Raw genomic sequence first — 12400 nt, 5'->3', positions numbered from 1 at the left:
TTAAAAAATAAAATATGGCTGGGATAAAGCCAAATTAATTAAACAAAACTATGTAATGACATAATAGTTGAGTGTGAGACCTCCATATAAGCATAGCTGAATGGGGACTGTATACTTTGTGCTTATATTATATACCAGGTACAGATAGCATGAATTTGTAGCATGTTTTTATTTTAATTTAACTTAATTTTATTTTTGAGAGAGAGAAAGAGAGCTCAAGTGAGCAAGGGGGGCGGAGAGAGAGAGAATCCAGGGGGAAGAGAGAGAGAGAGAGAGAGAGAAGTGAGGCTCACCTGAAGTGGAGCTCATGTTCACATGATGTGAGACTCGAACTCATGAACCACGAGATCATGACCTGAGCCAAAATCAAATGCTTAACAACTGAGCCACCCAAGCACTCCTATAGCATGTTTTTAAACAGCTTTTTTATGATATAATTCACATACCATATAAGTCACCCATTTAAAGTGTGCAGTTCATGGGGCACCTGGGTGGCTTAGTCAGTTAAGTGTCCGACTTTCGCTCGGGTCATGATCTTGCGGTTCGCGGGTTCGAGCCCCGCGTCGGGCTCTGTGCTGACTGCCAGCTCAGAGCCTGGAGCCTGTTTCAGAGTCTGTGACTCCCTCTCTCTCTGACCCTCCCCTGCTCACGCTGTCTCTCTCTCTCTCTGTTAGAAATAAATAAAACATTAAAAAAATAAAAAAAATAAAGTGTGCAATTCAATGGATTCTAGTATACTCACAGTTTTGCAATCACCAGCACAATTAATTTTGGAGAATGTTGATCACCTGTGCCCTTTAACTATCATCCCTTATCCTCACCAACCTCCTACAACTACTAATCTATTTGGATAGATTTCCGTATTTTGGACTTTCGTATGAATATAATCGTGTAATGTAAGCGGTCTTTTGTGTCTGGCTTCTGTCTCTCAGCATGAACTTTCCAAGGTCTATCCATGTTGTAGCAGGTGTCGGTGCTTCACTCCTCTCTTTAACCAAATAATATTCCATTGTATGGATATGCCTCAGTTTGCTTCTCCATTCATCTATTGATGGGCATTTAGATTGTTTCTGCTTTTTGGCTACTGTGAATAATGTGTCTATAAACATAAGTATATGGGTTTCACTTGATCCAAGTTTGGGGCAGAAGAACACCCACACCCACCATGACTGACAGCCCTTCACAGCTTGGCCTGCTTGAGTGAAGTCAGCTAGGAGGTTGACTATTCTATGACGTCTGGAGCTGTATCGGTCTCTTCATCCACTGCCAGCCAGAGTGGAAAGTCCATTGAGCCTGCTGGCCAGTGTTGACTATCCAGGCCCTGGAGATGGCTTCTTCTTATCCTAATGTTGTAGCTAGATGAAGGGAGAGAAACACAATTGACACTAAATGGGAGGAACAGTCGTCTTTGCCTCAAAGGAGCAAGATATTGCCAAGACTGTTCAGAAGGTATTATGGGTTAAATCATGTCTCCCTGAAGCATATGTTGAGATCTGAATCCCTGATGCCTATGAATGTGACTTTACTTGGAAATAGGGTCCTCGCAGATGTAATCAAGCTAAAATGAGTTCATACTGGATTAAGGTAGGCCCTAAATCCAATGACTGGTATTCTTGTAAGAAGGCCATGTAAAAAATACAGGAACACAGAGATACACAAAAAGAATCCCACGTGAAGACAGAGGTGGAGATTGGAGTGATGCACCTACAAACTAAGGAACACCAGGGATTGCTAGCAGCCACTGGGAACTAGGAGAGATTCTTTCCTAGAGCCTTCAGAGGGAGCATGGCCCTTGGTGAATAAATAAGCAAACATAGCTCAAATTTTAACACATGTACAGTTGAGGGCACAAAGTAGAAACTCATAAAGGCTTGTTGATTGCTAGACAAACCAAGAGGTGCCTGGAGAAAAGCCACTGGATCAGGAGCTCTAATAATTTCTCGGAGTAGACACTGCAGAGTAGGTATGTTAAGATAGTGAAAGAATCCTCCTTTGGCCACATTCTGCCCTGGCAGGTGGGGCAGATGGCACTTTCAGACACCTGGACAGAGTTGGGCAGAACAGGCAAGATTCTGCACACTGGGAAACTGATCTTCCAGGACTGAAGAGGGTGGCCCTCCACCATGCCTCTAGTTATTCCATGGAATGTTTCAGCAAGTTCCAGAGCAGCCAGGGCTTTGCACAGAAAGAAACTCAGGCCCATATAGACTGTTCTTTGCACTGAATGCCCTGCTCCTGAGCCCAAACTTCATTGACTACAGTCCCTTCTCAAAGCATATCACATCAGGGAGTTGTATTCATTTCTTTGGGCTACTGTAACAAATTGCCACCAATTTGGTGGCTTCAAACAACACACACACGTGTTCTCTTACGTTTCTGTAAGTCAGAAGTCCAAAATCAGTTTCACTGGGATGAAACCATGGTTTTGGCTGGGCCACCTCCATTGTGGGGCTTTAGGTGAGAATCCATTTGCTTACTTTTTCTGGTATCTCAAGCTACATTCCTTGCGTTCCTTGGCTCATGGGCCCTGCCTCCATTTTCAAAGCCAGCTGCAGAGCATCTTGCTTCAGTGGTTTCATGGCCTCTGTGTACAAGGACAGAGAAGAAAAGACTTTCTTTTTGGAAGGACCAGAGAGGGAAATTGTCCTAAAGGCAGCAGCCCTTGGGAACCTGTGTACAGTGAAGAATGACCCATGAGTTCTCAAAGCAGAGATACTTGTGTTCACCTTCTGGCTTAGTATTAGTTTCCTACGGTTGCTATAACGAATTCTCACCAACCTGGTTGCTTAAACAACACACCTTTATTCTTTTATAGTTCTGGGGGTCAGAAGTTCAGAATGGATCTCAGGTGACCTAAAATCAAGGTGGTGTTGGCAGGGCTCCTTCTGGAAGCTCTAGGAAAGGATCTGTTCCCTTGCCTTTTCCAGCTTCTAGAGGCTGCCTGCCTGCCTTGCTTGCTTCATTCAATACTTATACTTTTGTGCCTGGATTCTTTCACTTAGCATGTTGTCCTTAAGGTTCCGCCCCATTGCAGCAGATGTCAGTACTTTGTTCCTTTTTATGGCTGAATACTATTCCATTGTCTGTACGTACCACATTTTGTTTATCTGTTCTTCTTGACATTGGAGTTTTTCCCACATTGGCTATTATGAATAATGCTGCTATGATTATTCATGAACAAGTCTTTGTGCAAACACATGGGTTTCATTTTTATGGGCAGATCCCTAGGAATTGAAGTGCTGGGTGATATGGGAGCTCTAGATTTATCACCATGCACCTTGCGGTAGAATCCAGTGCTTCAACTCTGCATCTCTCTGTTGATGGAGGGTATACACAGCCTGGACAACAGAAAACTAAAGGCAATCGACAGGACCTCCTTTTTGAGCTCGTGATTTCCCTTTCTTCCCTTCCCCAAACTGCTACTGGAGCTGTTATTGTGTCACAAAATTGACTACTTTGAGTTTCAGCTCTCCTTATGGGCTATGAAGCAGCCCTTTCCCTAAAGCGGATTGCAGCTGTGTGTGTGTGAGAGGGTGGGTGTTGATCAACTGGTTGATCTGGAGTTGACTTTGGCCATGTATTATCCCTTAGATCATTACTTTAGCCTAGAAAACCTTTGCCTTCAGAAGTGTTGGGCAGATATCTAAAAGCAATCGTGGAATGAGCACTGGATGTTGTATGTAAGTGATGAATCATGGGAATCTACCCCCAAAACCAAGAGTGCAGTGTATACACTGTATGTAAGCCAACTTGACAAATTATATTTAAAAATAAAAAAAATAAAAGCAATCATGAAAGCACTGCCCCCACTGAGTCCCTATATGGTGAGAACATGTCCACACTTAATGCACGAGGAACTATTTTGTTATTGACTATTCCTCTTGCTAAATCCATTCAAGTGAATCTCTTTGAAGACATACCACCTACAGGTCAGGGTACTTCAGCATCAGTTGAACTCTTTCCAAGTACAACCTGTGATGATTTCCTCATTTTTACAATATTTACCCTTTGAAATGGACCTCAAGTGCGTGCAGTTAAAGTGGGGAGTGGGATTAGAGAATGTCAAGCAAGTTAAATGGTTCGGGTTGGTTCGTTCTGTTCTATGCCCATGAATAGCACTGGATTCATGGCCTGCAGATAGAACTTTGGATGGGATGGGCTCATCGTGGGGCATAGAAGAATGAGACTCGGCACACTTTCCTCTGACTAGCTGGGCAAGTCAAACTCAAAAAAAGCACAAATCCTTCAATAAGGACAATATTGTTTGCACTTCCAAACAGGAAATGGTGCTAAGAGAAGCAACATCACTTGTAAATTACAACCATTAACTAATATTTAAATCAGCTACTATCACCCCTTCAAATGCTGGGTCCTACTGGAGTGTCAAATTGTCCTGTTGGGTAAGTAGTTGGTCCTTCCTGTGGTTTCTCTATAACGGAAGACCCTGCTGCTTGTTAGAAACCATTCTGTTTGATTGGAACTTGTCAGAAGAACCTTATACAAATGAAAGACCTCCTTTGAGCTGAGAGAACAAGGTGACATGATTGATCCCCAAGAAGCCACCCAGAGCAGCCACAGCCCAGGAAGCCACACCATCAGCAAGTCCACATGCAGGCAGGAGGCCTGGTTTACATTGCTGATGCCTTGCCTTGTGACCTTCGACAAGTCACTTCCCATCACTGGGCCTCAGTCTCTCCATCTGTAAACAAGGGGCTGCCGGANTCCTGTGCCTCACCAGCGCCCCCCCCCCCCCCCCCGCCCCATACCTTTCAACGTCCATCTGAGTGAAGAACTCTGCAAGGGCATCGATCACTTTTAAATGCCAGGATTTCATTTCAAGAGATAAAGGGGCACACTGAGAAGTGAACTTCAGACTTGCGTTCTCTGGAAAGGATGGGCTGCACACCAATTCATTAGCTAGACCCTGCCCTTGATGCAGATAGAATCCTTGGAATTATTTCAATGTGCTTCCCCCATTCACTCATTCATCCTGTTTCTAAAGACAAGACAACAACTAAGAGCTCCTGACAGAAGCTCACAGCCCCACTCTCTCCCCTGGGGTCACAGGGCAAGGGTAGAAGGTGGGCAGAAAAATATGCATTATGTTCAGCTTGGCCACAGGCAAGACGTGGCAGAGTCTCAAAGATGTGCCTCAAATTTGGGCTTAGACTAAACAAACATCTTGCCAAACCCTCTCTTTGCTTTGCTCTAGCAGTTCTGGAAACCAGCCTTTCACTATTACCCTGGCCCAAACCTAGTGGGGGAGGTGAGTGAGTCATATGGTCTCCAGGTTGGAAGGGACATCAAAGGGACACTACAGAACCAGGCCTAAGCATCCACAAGAGGCCAGCCAGCTCTTCCATCTTGAGGTTGTTCTACCCCTTAGACAGTTCCAAAATCCATCACCCCATAGCTTGTCCCCTTTATCCTGTTTCCGCAAGTTGAGGCAACACAAAACAGATCAGAATCCCTTTCTGTTCTGATTTGGGAAGTATCTATAACCCAGATGTTTCTCTTATTGTGCCTCATTTCTTTCCCACTTGCTTAGCCAAAATAATAGCTAAAACAAACAAAGTAAAAAGCTACTACTGTTGAGAGCTTGCTGGGTGCCAGGAACTGTTTTGTCCACTTTCCATGTATGTTAACATTTTTACTCTCTATTTTATATATTCTGAAACTGAGGTCCAGAGAGGCAAGGTGAGTTGACCAGGGACACAGAGTAAATGCTAGTAAATGGCAGAGCCCTGTTTGGAAGCCAGAGCTGGCTGGCTCCCGAGGCAACACTCTCTGACTTTACCTCCACAGCTGAATGCTGTCCTCTATACCCTAAATGAGCCTGTGCCTTTAGTCTCCTACTAGCAATAAGCAACACCAGGCCCCAGTATGGGCTTCCCTGTGCCTCTGCTCCATGATTCAAGGTCCACCATGTACAGAGGCAGAGGTGTAGCCATGGCATTAAGAAAGCTGAAGGCCAGGGATGCTCTCCCTGACTCTCTTGGCCTCCGCAGTGGCTCCTCTGCTGGATGGGCTTGGTCCACTTGCCCCAGTTTTAAGGCTGAGGGTGGGTGGATGGCAGCAAGCTCCTCTGAATGAAGGAAAAAGACCCCCTTCCCACTGACCGATCTGGGATCTGGGAGCCTTATTCTGCCAGGACTCCCTGGGACAGCAACTTCTAGGGGTTTAGGACCCCTAAAATCCCTCTCCTGGAGGGTCAATGAGGAACCACTTATCCCTTTCCTGACCATAAAACCTGCATCACACAGGCACACAGTTGCTACATGACAGGCAGTCAGGTGCGGGGGCTTGCAAGCCAATCAGCTGGGGTTCACAACCTGGTGCTGCCACGTGTGGGCTGAGTGACATTGGGCAAGCTACTTGAATCTGCCTCAGATTCTTTAGCTTTAAGATAGATATAAGCATAGTGGCTATCTGTCTTAGCTTGGGCTGCTAAAGCAAAATACCACAGACTGGGTGGCCTAAACAACAAGACATTTATTTCTCATGGTTCTGGAGGCTGGAAGGTCCAAGATCAAGGTGCCAGCAGAGTTCAGTTTCCAGTGAGAGCTGTCTTCCTGGCTTGCAGACAGGTGGCTTATTGCTGTGTTCTCACATGGAGAAGAGGGAAAGAAAGAGAACTCTGGTATCTCTTCTTATACGAGTATTAATCCAGCCATGGGGACTCTACCTTCACGATCTCATCTAGACCTAATTACCTCAAAAAAGCCCCACCTCCTAATATCAGCACATCGGGGGTTAGGACTCTGATATGTGAATTTCACATGGACACAAACATTCAGTCTATCACTCTATCTCATTGGGTTGTGATGAGAATTGTGGAGTTAATGCCTTCAGAATGTTGGGGCACGTGGATGGTTCAGTTGGTTAAACTTCTGACTCTTGATTTCAGCTCAGGTCATGGTCTCCTGGTTCATGAGATCGAGCCCTGAATCAGGCTCTGCACTGACAGTGAGGAGCCTGCTTGGGATTCTTTCTCCCTCTCTCTGTGCCCTTCCCACCTCCCTCAAAAGAAATAAATAAATATTTTTAAAAATGCTTACTCTGTGTCAGATATGGAGTAACTACTTAATACACACTTGCCAATTGGTTCCTTTCTTTTTTTTTTTTAACAGCTTTTTGAGATATAATTCACATGCTGCATAATAATCTACTTTCAAAGTATACAAGTCAGTAGTTTGTAGTCTATACACAAAGCTGTGTAACCACCATCATTTCTAATCCCACAACGTTTTTATGACCTGGAAAAGAAGCTTGGCCCCTCTTTGCCACCACCTCCCAACCCTTCCTCCCCACCCTAGCCCTAGGCAGCTGCTCATCTCCTTTTCTGTCTCCATGGATTTACCTATTCTGAACACATCATGTATATGGAATCATACAACATGCGGTCTTTTGTGTCTGGGTTCTTTCACTCAGCATCATATTTTCAAGGCTCACCCATGTGGTGACGTGAGTCCGTACTTCATCCCTTTTTATTGGCTCATGGCATTCCATTGTATGGATACACTACATTTTATTTACCCATTCGTCGGTTGGTGGACATCTGAGTTGCTTCCACTTTGGCTATTACGAATAATGGTGCTATGAACACACGTGTACACATTTTGCATGGACTGATGTTTTCATTTCTCTCGGGTGTATACCTAGGAGTGAAATTGCTGGGTCTGTGTTTAACTAGATGGGGGAACACTCAGAGAGTTTTCCTTAGTGGCAGAAACATTTTACATTTGCTATAGACTGAATGTTTTGTGTCCACCCCCTCCCCAGATTGGTATGTTAAAATCCTAACCCCAGTGTGATGGTATTTGGAGGTGGGGCCTTTGGAAGGGGATTAGGTCAAGAGGCATAGATCCCATGAGTGGGATTGGGGGCCTTATAAAAAAGACCCAGAGAGCTCTCTTATCTCCTCTGCTGTGTGAGGACACAGTGAGAGGACAGCTGTCTATGAACCAGAAAGAGGGCTCTCACCAGAACCTGAATCTGCTGGGGCCTAGATCTCAGATGTCCAGCCTCCAGAGCTGTGAGAAATCAATGTCTGTCTTTATAAGCCCCCAGCCCATGGCATTCTGTTATAGCAGCCCAAACTAAGACAGTGCTCCTAGCTGCATAATGAATGTGTGATGGCTCACATTTTTCCATATCCTCACCAATGCTTAATATTATCGGCCTTTTTGATTATACCCTCCCTAGTGGGTGTGAAGTGGGATCTCATCATGTCCTATTTCTTTCTTTCGAGAGTATTTATTGGCTTCCTACTGGGGCAAAGTCCCAAGGTGGGAGGAGAGCTGAGGAGACAGGGCTCAGAGAGGAGGTGACTCTTTTAAGATGTGTTGCCAGTGGTCAGATATTTCAGAAGGGCAGGCGGCACTGCCTGGGCTGAACACCAGAGGCATCGATATGCCTGTTTCATTTGGAAAACGAATCGTGCTATAAGCGCAGTGTTAGAGTCACGTTTTATCTCAGAGACAAGTAGCCATTTGGAAGCTGGGGAGCGAAAGAAAAGCAATGTGTTTGAGGACAGCGCCCTGAGTGTTGTGCAGAGCATGGATTCCTAGGGGCAGCGCTGCGGGCAGCGGGACCAGGAAACAGCTGCTCTAATAATCCTGATGCGATATGGTGACAGCTGCAACCAGGGCAGAGACGGTGGTGGCAGAGAATAGGAATAAGTTCCAGAAGACACAGGGAGCAGATCTCCGAGTGGGGTGCTTTCACTTGGTTCTTTCACAAGCTTTTGCCACAGAAAGATCATCTTGGAAAAATTCAAAGGTCAGAGTTTCTAAGGGAGACTTGCCACAGAGATTGACAGAAGGATAACTACTGACCTCCATATGTCCTGAGCCCAGGGCCACCCCTCCTGCTAGAGCCTGATGGAAAGAGTGAGGACGTCCAAGGCAGGAGGGACTCAAGTACCAAGAGCACTGAATAATTAGATGTGCCCCTCGTTTTCAACAGGCCAACTTGGCCAATGTTTATTTTGTACCAATTACATGCAGAGGAGAGAAATGCAAAGTAAGAGGAGTCCCTGGCTTCCAGAAGCTTTCCCTTTAGATAAAATTAACATCAGGGTATATTTGAAAAATAATAAGAGATGGACATGCCCACCCGAGGTGGCGACAGATTATTTCCTGCTAAATATATAAGATTTGACCTTCAGAAACCTCCAGAAAGAGGACAGGGGACACTAGCATTTGGATACCAGGATAGAGAGGCTAAGGGAAGCACAGTGGGTGACAGAAACCTCGGGTGAAAAGGGCAAGGAGACAAGGTGACACAAAGACCTTCCAGGGGACAGTGAGGTCACCTGCTGGACCAGAGGTACCAAGGCAGGGCAGGCTGGACACTGAATGCCAGGCAAAGGCTTGTGGCCTCATCGCCTCTTCGTGTAGGCGATGGGAAGCCAGGAGAACGTCACATCCAAGGGAGGACGTGATTAGGGTGGCAGATGCTCTCAAAGACAAGCCACCACTAAGTCAGGAGAGGAAATCAACTTGCTTTCTGAGGACAAATAAGAAGAGCCATCCCAGGGCTCAATCAGAGCATTGCCAGAGTGCACCGGGGGAGTGAGATGGCAAATACCACTCCCAGGGCTCTGTTACAGACCGGGACAGGGGCCAGAAAGAAGTGACGGGGATGCTGGGATGTGTGATCACAAATGCGCTGGGTGTGGAGAGCGAGAGTAAGAAAAGGAGATACCAATGCATGAGAACCTCTTTCTCTTAGGACTCTGCCTAAGCAGAAAAGGAAGGGCCAAACCCCGGAGGGAGAACCAGCTTAAGGGAGCACTGCACGGAGAGGCTTCAGTGAGTATGCCTGCCCAGGAAGCTGGCCCCATAGTCATTTCAGTGCATTCCAGAGGCATTCATGGGAGGCAAGGTGAGGCGGCAGGAGCTGTGCCCAGCCGACTGGCCCACATTTTCCATTCTAAAATGCTTTCCTTCAACCTCACAGGGTTTGTTTTTTTAAGACAGTTTTTTTAATTGTAGTAAAACACACATAATATTTATCATTTTAACCATCTGTAAGTGCACAGTTCACTGGCGTTAATTACGTTCACAATGTTCTGTAACCGTCACCACCATCTATGTGCAAAACGTTTCTTCATCCCCAACATAAACTCTATCCATGCAATAATAACTTCCCCCTTTCCCCACCCCCAACTCATGGTAACCTCCATTCTACTTTCTGTCTCTGTGGATGTACCTATTCCAGCCGATGTACTTCCAATAAATAGAATCATACGATATTTGTCCTGCTGCATCTAGTTTCTCTCACTAAGCATAGGGTTTCCGTGGTCTATCCATGTGGTTGCCCCTATCAAATTTTTGTTCCTTTTTATAACTGAATAGTATTCCAGTGTCCATATATGCCACATTGTGTTTCTCCACTCATCAGTCAGTGGGCACTTGGGTTGTCTCCACTTTTTGGTCATTGTGAATACTGCTACTATGATCACGGTCGCACAAACATCTGTTCACATCTGTGCTTCCAATTCTTCAGGGCATATGCACAGGGGTGGAATTGCTAGATCAGATGGCAATTCTAGATTCAATTTCTTGAGGAACATGATTGCCATATGCTTCCCACGGTGGCTGCACCATTTCACATTCCCAGCAGCAGTGTATGAGGGTTTCCATTTCTCCATGTCCTTGCCAACACTTGCTAGTTTCAGTTGATTTATTTTTTATTATAGTCATCCTCACAGGTGTGAAGTAGTATCTCACTGTGGTTTTGGTAGTGACGAGAGTTGTCAGACAGGCTTTCACGTGCTTCCTGGCTTTGCACATCTTTGGAGCCTATTTTTTAATTGGGTTGTTTGTTGTTGTTGCTGTTGCTGTGGAGTTGTAGCAGTTTATAGTAATCCTTTGTCAGATATATGATTTGCGAATATTTTCTCCCATTCTGTAGGTTGTTGCCTTTTCACTGTTGATGGTGCCCTTTGGCACCATTTCTAATTTTGAGGAAGTTCAGTGTATCTATTTTTTCTTTTGTTGCCTCTGTTTTTGGTGTCCGAGCCACCAACATGGCTAACTCCAACGCCATGAAGATTTTGACCAATGTTTTCTTCTAAGGTTTTTACAGTTTTGGCTCTTACATTTAGGTCATTGATCCATTTTCAGGTAATATTTGTATATGGTGTAAGGTAAGGGTCACATGGGCTTTTTGTATGTCTCTTTTTCTCTCTCTCTCTCTCTCTCTCTCTGAGAAGGAAGGTGTTAAAATGATCCAGAACTCGGCATTGGTTCCTAAGTCATTAAGGAACAGGTATGAGGGTAATGTCTCATGGCATGAGAGTGAGCTTCAGATTTCTCATCTGTAGACCGAGCCTTGTAGAAGGCTGAATCATGTCCCCCCACCAAATTCATGTCCACCAGGGACCTCAGAATGAGATCTCACTTGGAAATATGATATTTGCAAATGTAATTAATTAAGGATCTCTAAATAATATCACACTGGATTTAGCATGGGGCCTACATTCCAACGACTGGTGTCCTTGTGAGAAGGTCATGCAAAAACAGAACCAGAGATTGGGGTGATGTCCCTATAAGCGAAGGAACACGAAACTAGAAGGTGTAAGGTGAGAGGAAGGAGCCTCCCTTAGAGGCTTCGGAGGGAGCACAGTCCTGGTGACCCCTTGATTTTGAGCTTCTTGCATCCATAACTGTGAGGGAATAAATTTGTGCTGTTCTCAAACCATCAAAGTTTGTGGTAATTTGTTACAGCAGTCACAGGAAACTAATATCCTCCCTCACAGAGTACTGAAATTACTGAATACGATCGTACTCAAGTGCATATCACAGTGTTGGGCACACTGCCTAGGGCCTCTCAAGAAATTCTTATTCTCCTCTCGAGCTCTGCTTACAGCTGCTCATATCTACAACATAATGCAGAGCCAGTCACCACTGGCCCGCCACGTTCTCTGAGACCACATAAGCTTCAACAGCAGGCACCCAGCACATCTGTGTCACTGGAGGGAATGGGTCTGGCTGCACTAGAGCGTGGATGCCGGGCAGGCCACTGACTGGCTGGGTAACCTGGCTAATGTCACTTTTCCTCCCTAAAAATTTGTTGTGTCATCTATAAAGTGGCGATAATAATGGCAATGGCACCCTTCTTGTTGGGATGCTCGAAGGACTGGACAAGGTGATACAGGTGACAGTGCATCTGAGAACTCAGAACTGCAAGGGACTTCATAGACAGTCTTGTCCAACCCACTCACTTCACAGAAAACAAGGTGCAGAGAAGGACGGTGACCTGCCCAAAGCCTCAAAGTGACCTTCTGACACCTCCCCCCAACACCCTACTGACACCTGTATGAGGGGGTGAAAGTCCCCCAGCTTTTGAACCCTGTGCACCACAGATCCACCCCAATAGGGCTTCCCCCATC

Source organism: Crocuta crocuta, unplaced genomic scaffold (genome assembly GCF_008692635.1).
Source record: "Crocuta crocuta isolate KB4526 unplaced genomic scaffold, BGI_CrCroc_1.0 scaffold1304, whole genome shotgun sequence".
Taxonomy (NCBI): Eukaryota; Metazoa; Chordata; class Mammalia; order Carnivora; family Hyaenidae; genus Crocuta; species Crocuta crocuta.
The sequence above is the reverse complement of the archived record's forward strand: the minus strand, read 5'-3'. Positions refer to the sequence as shown.